Here is a 12798-nt window from a genome sequence, read left to right as displayed (position 1 = left end):
GTCTGTCTGTTTATCTCTCCCCCTTCTTCATCTGTCTGTCTGTCTCTCCCCTGTCTTCATCTGTCTGTCTGTCTGTCTGTCTGTCTGTCTATCTCTCCCCCTTCTTCATCTTTCTGTCTGTTTATCTCTCCCCCGTCTTCATTTGTTTCACTCCCCTATCTGTCTGTCTGTCTGTCTGTTTTTCTCCCCCCTATTCATCTGTTTCTCTTCCCCTTATTCGTCTGTTTCTCTCCCCCGTCTTTGTCTGTCTGTCTGTCTGTCCCACATCTCTCCCTCCCTCCCTTCCTCCCTCACTCACTCACTCACTCACTCACTCACTCACTCACTCACTCACTCACTCAATTCAAGGGGATTTATTGGCATTGGAAACATATGTCTACATATGTTTGATATCTAGGAATGGGATACCCCTTAATAAAATATGAAATATGAGTCACATCAGTGGTGGGCTGTCAGGGCCAGCAAGGCCTTCTCTGCTGGCCTAAACATCATCAGAATATATATATATATATATTTTTTAAAATATATTTTCCCACAAATATGTATTAAATTATTCCCCAGAGTAAGAGTTACACTCTTCATTTCATAGCGTTCCTATTGGTTGCACTGCTTCCAGCCCCAGGTTGAGATTTGGAGGGCTGGTCTTTATGTTAGATCTTTTATCCAATCATATTCAGCCATCATGTGTTGCCAGGGGTCTAAAATCTGCCCTCGGGTCTTCAGAATCAACAGTGCGGGCGCTTGTAGCTTAAAGTGAATGGAAATTAAAATTTAGTGTCAACCAATCAGCTTTAGAGTTGGCTATTGTACGCCTGCTGGCTGGCTCCAGTGTTACACAGGAGCCAGCTAGCAGGCGTAGTGCGTGCACGTCTTTTGATTGGATTACCAATATTGAGAGTCAGGTCCTATATGGGCAGGTCTCAAAACTAGGAAACTGAAATTGATCAACGAATTAATTCGCGTACTACTAAGCTGTTTTTTCAACCCACAATGGCGGAAGGAGAAGATATCGATTTGGTCGAGGATATAATTATAACGCCATTCTCAAGACAAACTTTTCAAGAAAAGTTAGACATTGTCAGGAGAGGTTGACGCCGACGCTACAAAGCCTGTCACAGGCGGGAAAGGGGTTCGTTCGCCACTTTCAATTATGAATGACTCACAGGCTCCGAGAAGCACTGCAAACTGTACTGCTGGGAATACCTATTATTTGCAAGTGATCGATTTGGTGTTTGGAGCCACACTGGCTTTGCAAACCTGAGTTGTCTAACCAAGGCAGCAACGAGACACCAAAGTACGGCTGGGCACTTACAAGCAATGGTGCTTTTGAAAACTTTTGGGGACACCGGAGTGGATCTACAGCTCAACGAACAAGCGCGCAGGGCAACGAAGCTGCACAATGAAAGGTATTGTACTCTTCCCCTGCAATTCTCTGAATAAAAATGTCAATTTCAAGGTGACGCAACGCCTGGTTATACTGCGTTTCTGTCTAAATGTATAGTGTCTAGAGCCATGGCATCATAATGATGGTAATAAGAGGTGGATTAATTCGGGTGGGACTGTGTAGGACTTCACTGAAGGCCCAGGCCCCAGAACCACGGCACGCTATGTTGATGTCACTTGTTAAATCCACTTCAACTCAGTGTAGATGAAGGGGAGGAGACGAGTTAAAGAGGCAATCAGCAGTAGAAACCAAAACAAAGCAGGGTCCCCACCCAAAAGGACATCCAGGCCACTTGAAACAACTGTGGGGAGCATTGGAGTCAACATGGGCCAGCATCCCTGTGGAACTCAATCGTAGGAAGGTGTTAATGTCTTGTACATTGTATTATTTCAACAACACTTTGAAATGTACAACCAATAGACTCCTCCTTGATTTGTGTCATACGATTTTCCAATATTGTTTGGCCATTTCATTTTTCTAAATGTTATGTAAAGCCCTCGTTAGATAACAGTGCCTTTTACGCTTAGGAAAAGACAGTTAAATACATCAAGAATTGTTTTTGTGTCAAGAATAATGCAGTACCTCTATGTACCTGCCAGTTTTTCCCCCTAAATAAGCCCCTGTCGAAAATGGACTTCTGGTTACCAAGTAACTCTCCCCAGTGCATTTCGACAATCCCAGATGAACACTGTAATTTGTTTACACCGTTCAATAATTAAGGGTAGATGGTGGGTTATGATACAGGCGACTGATTAAGTGCTCTGACCCGTTTGATACCGCAAGCAGAAAGAAATAAGCAAGTCTCCCGGGATGCCATTTGAACAGGCATGCATAAATAAAGGGTCACCCATACAATTCCGGGAATTGACAGGTTTATTACAACGACAATGTAACGAGCTACGCAGACTCCTTCGTATTAGATTTAGAGGGTCAGTCCTAATAAGCAGTCTCACAGCAGCTGCTGTGGCCTCAATCTTTGTCTCCCTCCCTCTCTTTCTCTCTGTACCTCTCTCTCTCTCTCTCTCTGGATCTCCCTCCTCTGTTTCTCTCTATCGCTCTCGGTCTCTGCCACAAGTAGGAACTGCTTGTCTTCAATAAGGGTTTCTTGTCTTCCCCCAATAAGGTCAGCAAATATGGCAAAATTAATTCAGCCGGCTGTGCGTGTCCTCGTAATACCGCTCTGTATGGGGTGGCATTTGTATCAGAAGTACTGATACTTTTTCTTATTACAGTTTTCAATTGTTTAATGTAATTGTAAATGATTTAGCTTTCAAATTATACACAGACATTCTGTAGTGTTGGCAAGTGAAAGATTTGTGAATTTGGCTCAGCGGTGTTTATGTGTGTGTATGTTTGTGTGTGTGTTTTTGTATTCAAACAAATTTTGTAGGTTGACTCTCATTTTTGCAAACTTTCCAGTTTTCATTTTGTACTTTTGACCTTTTGTTGAGACATTTTTGGCTTAACAGTTTGATATTTGGGTAAGACTTTGAATTACAGTGCTCTTATTAAATTGTGGATATTCATGTAACAGTAACAAGGGCACTGTAATGCAAAGTGTGACGGAGATTTGATTCTCATGTTCGATGTCAGCCTATCCACTCAGTCTAATTAGGAGGATTATACATGTCCCAAATGGCACCCTAAGTGTAGAACACTTTTACTGTGGGCCCAGGTCAAAAGTAATGCACTATGTAGGGAATATGATGTCTTTTGGGACACAGCCACAGTTTCAACATTATAGTATAATAGTAATAGTATTACTGTTTTCATGTGGGTATGATGAGTGTCCCTTGTTCCACCAGACACCAGTCTCTGTAATCCACAGAAGTCTGCTTGCAAGGTCATTGGGATGGAAATGTTGATTTTGCGTAGACATGCACGGTGTGAACTTTAAAGTGCCCAGTAAAAGCCTTGGGGCGACAGAAGAACTCAACGGTTCAATCCTCTCACCGTCGTATATCAGGGTAAGCACAGAATCGCGACCCGATTTACTCACATCCTTTGAACAAAGTTCATTTTCAATTTAATAGTGACAGAATTAATGGAAACATACTAACTTCATCCCTCCCTCTGGCAGTCGTGAGTGTGTGTGTGCGTGCGTGCACTTGTCTGATATTCAAGGCTATAGCCAAAGAGAAGCTTCAATATTGAATATTGTGACGATGATTACGAAAGTACACACCATTACGAACTGCCCTGTCCCTAATGGAATATTTGCAGAGTTAATCAAACTCGGATCATTCTTACACACCGTCTGTTAGCTAAGCCATCCGTCGTTACCTGCTATTCATTCTGGATGAAGTCTACAGAATACTCAGTGATGAATAATAGTATTAGACCAGGGTTCAAATACTACACTGAACAAAAATATAAAACGCAATATAAAACGCAACAATTTCAAGAATTTTTACCATTACAGTTCATATCAGGAAATCAGTCAATTGAAAGGAATTCATTAGGCCCTAAATCTATGGATTTCACATGACTGGGAATACAGATACGTATCTGTTGGTCATAGATACCTTTAAAATATATATATATACAAAATAGGCCTCACAATGGGCCTCAGGATCTCATCACGGAATCTCTGTGCGTTCTAATTGCCATTGATAAAATGCAATTGTGTTCGTTGTCCATCGCTTATGCCTGCCCCATACCATAACCCCACCGCCACCAGGGGGCACTCTGTTCACAACGTTGACATCGGCAAACCGCTCGCCCACACGACGCCATACACATAGCCTGCGGTTGTGAGGCCAGTTGGACGTACTTCTAAATTCTCTAAAACGACATTGGAGGTGCACCTGTGTTATGGATCATGCACTTTAACCAGCTTCTTGATATGCAACACCTGTCAGGAGATGTCACAAAGTGCTATACAGGGTGCCCGAGTGGCGCAGTGGTCTAAGGCACTGCATCTCAGTGCTAGAGGCATCACTACAGACCCAGGACTCAGCCTAAATGAATTGTTTACGAGGTTAGCATGAATTACCATGAATTGTTTGAGGTTTAATGTTTGATTTGTTACATTAAATGATACAGTAATGACAAAAAACATGAAGTAAATCATCCCCAGTAAGACATTTATAGCCATTGGCTGCTAACAAAACAAAATCAAATTGTATGTCCGAATACAACAGTGAAAGGCTTACTTACGAGCCCTTAACCAGCAATGCAGTTAAGAAAAATAAGACTTAAGTAATACATATATTTTTTTATAATTAAAGAGCAGCAGTAAAGTAAGAGTAGCGAGGCTATATACAGGGGGTACCGGTTAGTCGAGATAATATGTAGGTATAGTTAAAGTGACTATGCATACATAACAAGCAGAGTAGCAGCAGCGTAAATGAGCGGGGGGGGTTAATGCAAATAGTCTGGGTAGCCATTTGATTAACTGTTCAGGAGTCTTATGGCTTGGGGGTAGAAGCTGTTAAGAAGCCTTTTGGACCTAAATATGGCATTCCGGTACTGCTTGCCGTGCAGTAGCGGAGAGAAAACCCTCTGTAGTGCCTTGCGGTCGGAGGCCGAGCAGTTTGTGCAGCTGTTATACTTTTTGAGGATCTGAGGACCAATGCCAAATCTTTTCAGTCTCCTGAGGGGGAATAGGCCTCTCTTCACGACTGTCTTGGTGTGTTTGGACCATGATAGTTTGTTGGTGATGTGGACACCAAGGAACTTGAAGCTCTCAACCTGCTCCACTACACCCCCGTCGATGAGGATGGGGGTGTGCTCGGTCGTCCTTTTCCTGTAGTCCACAATCATCTCATTTGTCTTGATCACGTTGAGGGAGAGGTTGTTATCCTGGCACCACATGGCCAGGTCTCTGACCTCCTCCCTATAGGCTGTCTCATCGTTGTCGATGGTCAGGCCTACCACTGTAGTGTCATCGACAAACTTAATGATGTTGGAGTCGTGCCTGGCCATGCAGTCATGAGTGAACAGGGAGTACAGGACGGAGCACACACCCCTGAGGGGCCCCCGTGTTCAGCCTGGCAGATGTGTTGTTACCTATCCTTACAACCTGGACGTGGCCCGTCAGGAAGTCCAGGATCCAGTTGCAGAGGGAGGTGTTTAGTCCCAGGGTCCTTAGCTTGGTGATGAGCTTTGAGGGCACTATGGTGTTGAACACTGAGCTGTAGTCAATAAATAGCATTCTCACATAGGTGTTCCTTTTGTCCAGATGGGAAAGGTCAGTGTGGAGTACAATTGAGATGGCATCATCTGTTGGGCGGTATGCGAATTGGAGTGGGTCTAGGCTTTCTTGGATAATGGTGTCAATATGAGCCATGACCAGCCTTTCAAAGCATTTCATGGCTACAGACGTGAGTGCTAAGGGTAGGTAGTCATTTAGGCAGATTACCTTAGTGTTCTTGGGCACAGGGACTATGGTGGTCTGCTTGAAATATGTTGGTTTTACAGACTCAGTCAGGGACAGGTTGACAATGTCAGTGAAGACACTTGCCAGTTGGTCTGCTGTTTCTTTCCATCTTTTTGTCAACGCCTTTCTTGACTGTGACATCACATCAAGCTTCTGGTCAATAGAAACACAGGTGATATTAGTGATGCAGGTGATAAGAAAAAAAAGGTGGTGATCATGGCTAGATTTGACAGATTTCAACGAAACTATTTCAAATGATTAACTCTGTGTCAGTAGCTCATCACCAAGAGTGGATTCTGAGTGTTGTTGTAGATAAAATGCCTAATTATTTACTACATATTACTTTTATTTGCTAAAAATTTCCAAGTAGTTTTATGAAAATCTGAACACAGGTTGAGTTCAAATGAATGTTGGCGTTAATTTGTGCATGCATATTCAGACCTACTTAGGCACCACTGCACTGCTATGCAACCGTCTCCAGAAGTGAAACTTCTTAAGTGTGTTCGATTAAATGTGATTTGTTTTTTAAAATTAAGAAGACAGACAATGAACGGTAATTCCCATTTGTTCCGCCGTCTTTTAAAGACAGATTATCCTTTGTCTGAAAAATCTTTTAAAGCATTAATGTGAGAGATCTTCGTGAATTAGACAGACTTACTATTACCTAAATACAGACTGAAAAAGTAACATGTGACAATTTTACGCTTTTCTAGTGCAATGACAAGTTATGTGTGTCCAAATAGTTGTCATTATATATTTAAAGGATCGTGTTTTCCCCAGCATTGTGGCAGCTAGACAATCATTTTCTCACACCCCCATAGCAACACAATGTATAGTATAGATTTTGTTCTCGGGAATGAGTGCCCTACGATTTCTCATTCAGGTGGAGAAAGATTTTAAATACACTTTTGTTGCAAAATCAATTGGAGCTCTCTCTCTCTCTGAGCGCCGTCCATTTGTTTTTCCCTCACAATTTGTTCGCCACCTTTTCCGTTTGATGAATTGCACCACACTGAAAACAATGTATGGCTGGGTCCTGTTTTTTTTCTACCACTCACCTTCCCCATGGCCTGAATTAGTCGGACATTTCATGCCTGAATGGCTCTCTGACATTTAGTTATGGTCTGCTGAATTGTCCAGACCTAAACCAGACCTAAACCTGAAAACACAGATGAATAAGGGATGAAGTAAATACATAATCCAGTACTGAAATGGTGGTCTGAAATGAATTCACATACACTATACTGAAATGGTGGTCTGACACGGCTGCCTATAATAAATACATACAGTATATACTTAATGGTGGTTTGAATCAACTGCCGGAAATAAATTGATTATGGATTACTGAAATCGTGGTTTGAATCAACCACCTGAAATACAACACACACTATACTGAATTGGTGGTTTGCTTCATATTACAATGGTGTTTTGTATCAACCTGCCCACATTACCAGTTTAGTAATGAAGTCTTAATTGTCTCTTTATTGACTATTTGTTGAATGGATTAATTTGTGTACAATGCTCTGCCTTATGTGGATCGTGTGGTTCATTCACAACGACGGAGAGGCCTCCTATCGTTTGGAAAAAAAGATCACAAAACCATGCACACACATGCATTCAATATTTCCAAAAAGCTTTTTGATATGATTGCATGCATAATGTGTTTATTTATTTTCTGTCATGCAGAGAAATTGAATCTTTGGAAAAATGATAAAAGGGTCTCTTGATTGCTTTGAGATTCGAGTGGTAATTGTCTTTTTCAAATAGCTTTTTTTCTCTCAAATGTTTCACTCCATATAAACAATTCAATTCATATTTTTTCCCTTTCCCTGTCCTACAAGCATATCCTACTCATTGCCATGCACCACTGCTCATGTGGGCCATTACCGCAAACATCAGATAGGATCCACAAGTGTTGTCATACAGGGCATTGCGTCTTCATCTCATCCCTGCATGTGAGGTATGAGGTTAATATACACTTTTATCCTCAATGTGCTGTTCTTTGCATCCTAATGTAGACTGAGAGAGAACAGTGGTCACAATAGGCGGGGTCTGAAGATCCTGTGGTGCAGAAGACGAGTGCTACTCCCTGTACCGCAATAACCCAATAACTCACATACTGGTACACTATGTTGTGTCCCAAATGGGGCACCCCATTCCCTATTAGAGTGCACTATTTTTGATCAGGGCTATAGGACTCTGGTCCAAAGTAGTGCCCTGTGTAGGGAATAGGGTGCCATTTGGGATGCAGACCCTTAGTGTTGTACACATATGCAAAAACGAATTAATAAAACGAATTGCAAAAATCGCTGAAGCTGGAGACTTATATCTCCCTCACTAACTGATCGCTGCAGCTGTACATTGCCCATCTGGGTGGGCTATTTAATCTACCTACCTCATCCCCATATTGTTTTTATTTACTTTTCTGCTCTTTTGCACACCAGTATTTCTACTTGCACATCACCATCTGCTCATCTATCACTCCAGTGTTAATCTGCTAAATTGTAATTACTTCGCTACTATGGCCTATTTATTGCCTTACCTCCTCATGCCATTTGTACACACTGTATACAGACTTTCTTTTTTTTCTATTGCGTTATTGACTGTACGCTTGTTTCTTCCATGTGAAACACTTGTTCTCAACTAGCTTACCTGGTTAAATAAAGGTGAAAAGAAAAATACAAATATGGGTCTGCTATAATGTCCCACTAAAATAATTGATAGGATTTATATTTTAGTAATTGTTTTGATTTATATAGAGCTTTTCCAAAGGGTCAAAGTGCTTGCATAACAAGGCGGAACTCATTTGAGCTCAAATGATATTGTAGGCCGACCTCTATGCTCCATCTCATGAGTCAAACACTGTTTCAGTATATCTATATATTTTTTTTAGTATCTCGCATATTCCCATGCACAGCACAAGGAAAGGTCACAGCCATTAACCCTGACCTCAGAAACCAGAGGAAGCATCAATGAACACACCTAGTTCTCTTTCAAATACTTGTTGCGGTACATCACTACGGAGAACGACGTCAGCGAACCGGGGTTACACAAGTAACCTTAAGTTTTATCTTATGACAATAATACACCTCTCGCGATACAGTACAAAAACACAGCAGCTTAAACATATCCACCAGCAGAACCAGAGTCTTTTGAAGCTTCACTCATGACAGGGTCACGGTACCGTGGCCCGCGGCAGAATGAACTACTCTCGGTGTCCTGTTAAATATGCTGTATGATTCCGCTGTCGCGGCCGTAACGTCGGGGAGCATACAGCTACGCTGCATGTCAAGCCTGTGATACCAAAGGTGACGGCGAGGCAGCCCAGTGTTGTTGTTGTTTTATACCCACGACCACCCCTGTGTTGCAAGTCAATTACTTTCCCAGAAGATGACAGAAGACGGCAATTAAGATGGCGGCGTGGAGCGAGGGAGGGGGGGAGATGGGGGGGGGGGTGTAACTGTATGGTTTACCAGAAGGGGATGGAGGTGGTGGCGTCAGGGGTTAATAAGCTTAACAACAACTCCCCCAATTTCCACTCACCTTCCTGTCGCAAGCTATCAAGCGTCCCCACCGAGTGCTGGACCCTTCATCTCATCTACCATTGACCTACGAACTCTGGCTTTATCGGTATTAATTCACATGAGTGTTTCTCTCTCTCTCTCAATTCAGTTCAATGTAATGAAGGGCTTTATTGGCATGGGAAACATGTTTACATTGCAAAAGCAAGTCAAATAGCCAAAAACCATTGGGGGGGATAATATAGACGTTTCAGATGTTATATTATTGGCTATGTACAGTGTTGTAACAATGTGAAAATAGTTGTAGTATGAAAGGAAAAATAAATAAACAGATAAATATTGGTTGTATTTCCAATGGTGTTTATGCTTCACTGGCTGCCCTTTTCTTGTGGTAAAGATTGGATTTGTTTTCAAATTCTTTGTGGGTCTGTGTAATCGGAGGGAAATATGTGTCTCTAATATGGTCATACATTTGGCAGGAGGTAAGGAACCGCAGCTGAGTTTCCACCTCCTTTTGTGGGCAGTCTGCACGTAGCCTTGCTTCTTTTGAGAGCCAGGTCTGCCCACGGCGGCCTGTCTCAATAGCAAGGCCATGGTCACTGAGTCTGTACATAGCTATTCTTAGCTTCTGTCAAAGCTATTCTTCATTTTGGGTCAGTCACAGTGGTCAGGTATTCTGCCACTGTGTACTCTCTGTCTAGAGCCAAATGACATTCCAGTTCTCTGTTTTTTTGTTGATTCTTTCCAATGTGTCACGTCGTTTTTTTTTGTCATGATTTGGTTGGGTCTAATTGTGTTGCTGTCCTGAGGCTCTGTGGGTTCTGTTTGTGTTTCTGAACAGAGTCCCAGTACCAGCTGGCTGAGGGGACTCTTCTCCAGGTTCATCTATCTGTAGATGAGGGCTTTGTTATGGAAGGTTTGAGAATCACTTCCTTTTAGGTGGTTGTAGAGTTTAATTGCTATTTTCTGGATGTTGGTAATTAGCGGGAATCATCCTAATTCTGCTCTGCATTTCTTATTTGGTGTTTTACATTGTACACGGAAAACAACAAATAAACATGTCCCCACCCCCCTCCAAACCTGTAATGGATGTAGAGGCCATGTTTTCATCCAGTCTTTGCTTGTGTGGCAGAAAACATCTCTGAGAGAAATAAGCAGTCTAGTTAAAATGCTCCAAATTACTCCACAATCAAGACTGATTTCAACAGAAAGCCAAATGAAGGAATTGTGTCTTCACAGAATTTATTGCACAGTTACATTGAGAACCCCAGTGGTGGGATAAATAGCTCGTTAACTAATGGGCCAATTAAGTGGGAGAACTGCTCAAAATGAACAACAGTCAACACTCCAAACACTGTATCCTTTCGCTTTGTATGGGAGACAGGGGGCAAATAGGCAAACAAAAAAAACAGTATTATACATGTCATTTAGCAAATGCTTTTTTAAATCCAAAACGAGTTACAAGTGCATACATGTTCTTATTGGTGGCCCCAGAGGAAATCGTACCCATGACACTGATGTTTTCAGTCGCCTACCAACTGAGCCACACATCTATTTACCCCGGTGAACTCATCTCCAGGATGATATAAAGCCCTTGTCTGTTGCAGCTATGGATATGCTAAAAGCCTTGCCCGTGCGGGTTCGAAACGAGATGATTTTCACTGCCAAAAAAAACATCCCAAATATATTTTCTAGAGTGCTGGTCCGCCTTCACAGCATATTTTTAATTCTCTCATGTGCTCCAACATAGAGAATATTTTATTCATTTGTCAGTCTATTTCCCCATTGGACACAACCATGCCATGGAATCGGATTCTATTAGGATATCTAGGTCAATCCAAAACACTGCCAGTTTTGGGGGATATTGGCATGGTTATGTAGCTCAAACCCCCGAACACGCAACTAAGAATTTGGTCAGCTACGCACCAAAATAGGAAGAAAAAACTCAATGTGTCATTTGTCTACCTATCCAACAGGTTGACGTGACACATGCAGACCCAGGTCAATTAACTTGGACTCAAAGCCAGTGGACAACAACAACAACAACTGTGACAAAGGTCACCATCATTACAGGCATATGACTGACGGCCAATCAGCTGCTTCTAGTTCTCTCTAAACAGTTGCACATGTCTAGATCAGTGCCACAAGTCTTTTCATGTGAGTCAAACTTGGCCACCAGGGCTAACCACGAGGACCTCTCTCTCTCGGAGATCAATAATGATATTAGACATACACACACAAACACACACACACACACTTACTCCATTGAGCAGGTTTCTCTCTCTGTTGCCCTGTATTTCCTACTAGATGTTAGCTTGTTACCACAGGCCTGCTAACTGTCTGAATGGTGTCCCCAGCCAGCCCAACCACTCACTGGACCCATATTTATTTTCAATCTCTTTTTGATTTTTAATTCGATTATACCTTCCGGTAACCTGCCTCACCCAATGTGATACGGAATCGCTATTATTTTTAATTTTAGAACACATTCAAGAACCTTCAGAAGCTAACCAGCTAATTAGCTACAAGCTATTTAGTCATTGTTAGCCACTGCTAGCGGCTTTTACCTTCTGCACAGCCCTGTTTTTTAGCCTGGATAATACTCACCAGTCTACCAGTATCGAACTGTCTCTCCACAACAACGCTGGATTCCTGCCGTAATCCCTGGACCACTACTTCTGATCTTCACAGCTAGCTTGCACCCAGTACTGAAGCTATCCCTGAGGCCCACCTCCCAGCCTACTCAGCTGTTCACCCGAACCCCACTCATACACGGCTAGAGCCCAATACTCCACCGGATCCTTGCTGTAAACTCTGGACCTTGGCTAACGCCACTGCCATGAAGCTAGCACCAGTTAGCCGTGAGCCAGGCACATCTCCCAGCCCACCCTGAGCAGACCCCCCTTCCACCCCGGGCTACTAACTTTGAACGCTGTGTCGCTAGCGTAGTGGCGGCTTCCCTGTCCCATCTACTGCTGCCCCCTGGACACTGTGATCACTTGGCTACATAGCTGATGCCTGCTGGACTGTCCATTAATCACGGTACTCCATTCTGTTTGTTTATGTTTTATCTGTTGGCCCCAGCTGCCATTGCAGGCTCTGTGTGTAGTTAAAAAACTTCTTGATACTACCCATCCCACATGCGGGAGCGTAATCATAGCCTCAAACTAATTAGCATAACGCAGCGGACATAAATCTTCCTAGAAAATCTTCCTATTCATGAAAATCACAAATAAAATATATTGAGACACAGCTTAGCCTTTTGTTAATCACACTGTCAAAATATGCTTTACAGCCAACGCTAGACAAGCATTTGTGTAAGTTTTTCATGGCATAATACTATGCTAGGCTCTGCTATAAGCAGGCAAAATTTTCACGAAAATAAGAAAAGCAATCAAATGAAATAATTTACCTTTGAAAAACTTCAGATGTTTTCACTCAGGAGACTCCCA

Source organism: Oncorhynchus tshawytscha, linkage group LG11 (genome assembly GCF_018296145.1).
Source record: "Oncorhynchus tshawytscha isolate Ot180627B linkage group LG11, Otsh_v2.0, whole genome shotgun sequence".
NCBI classification, from domain to species: domain Eukaryota; kingdom Metazoa; phylum Chordata; class Actinopteri; order Salmoniformes; family Salmonidae; genus Oncorhynchus; species Oncorhynchus tshawytscha.
This window is presented reverse-complemented; position numbering follows the sequence as displayed.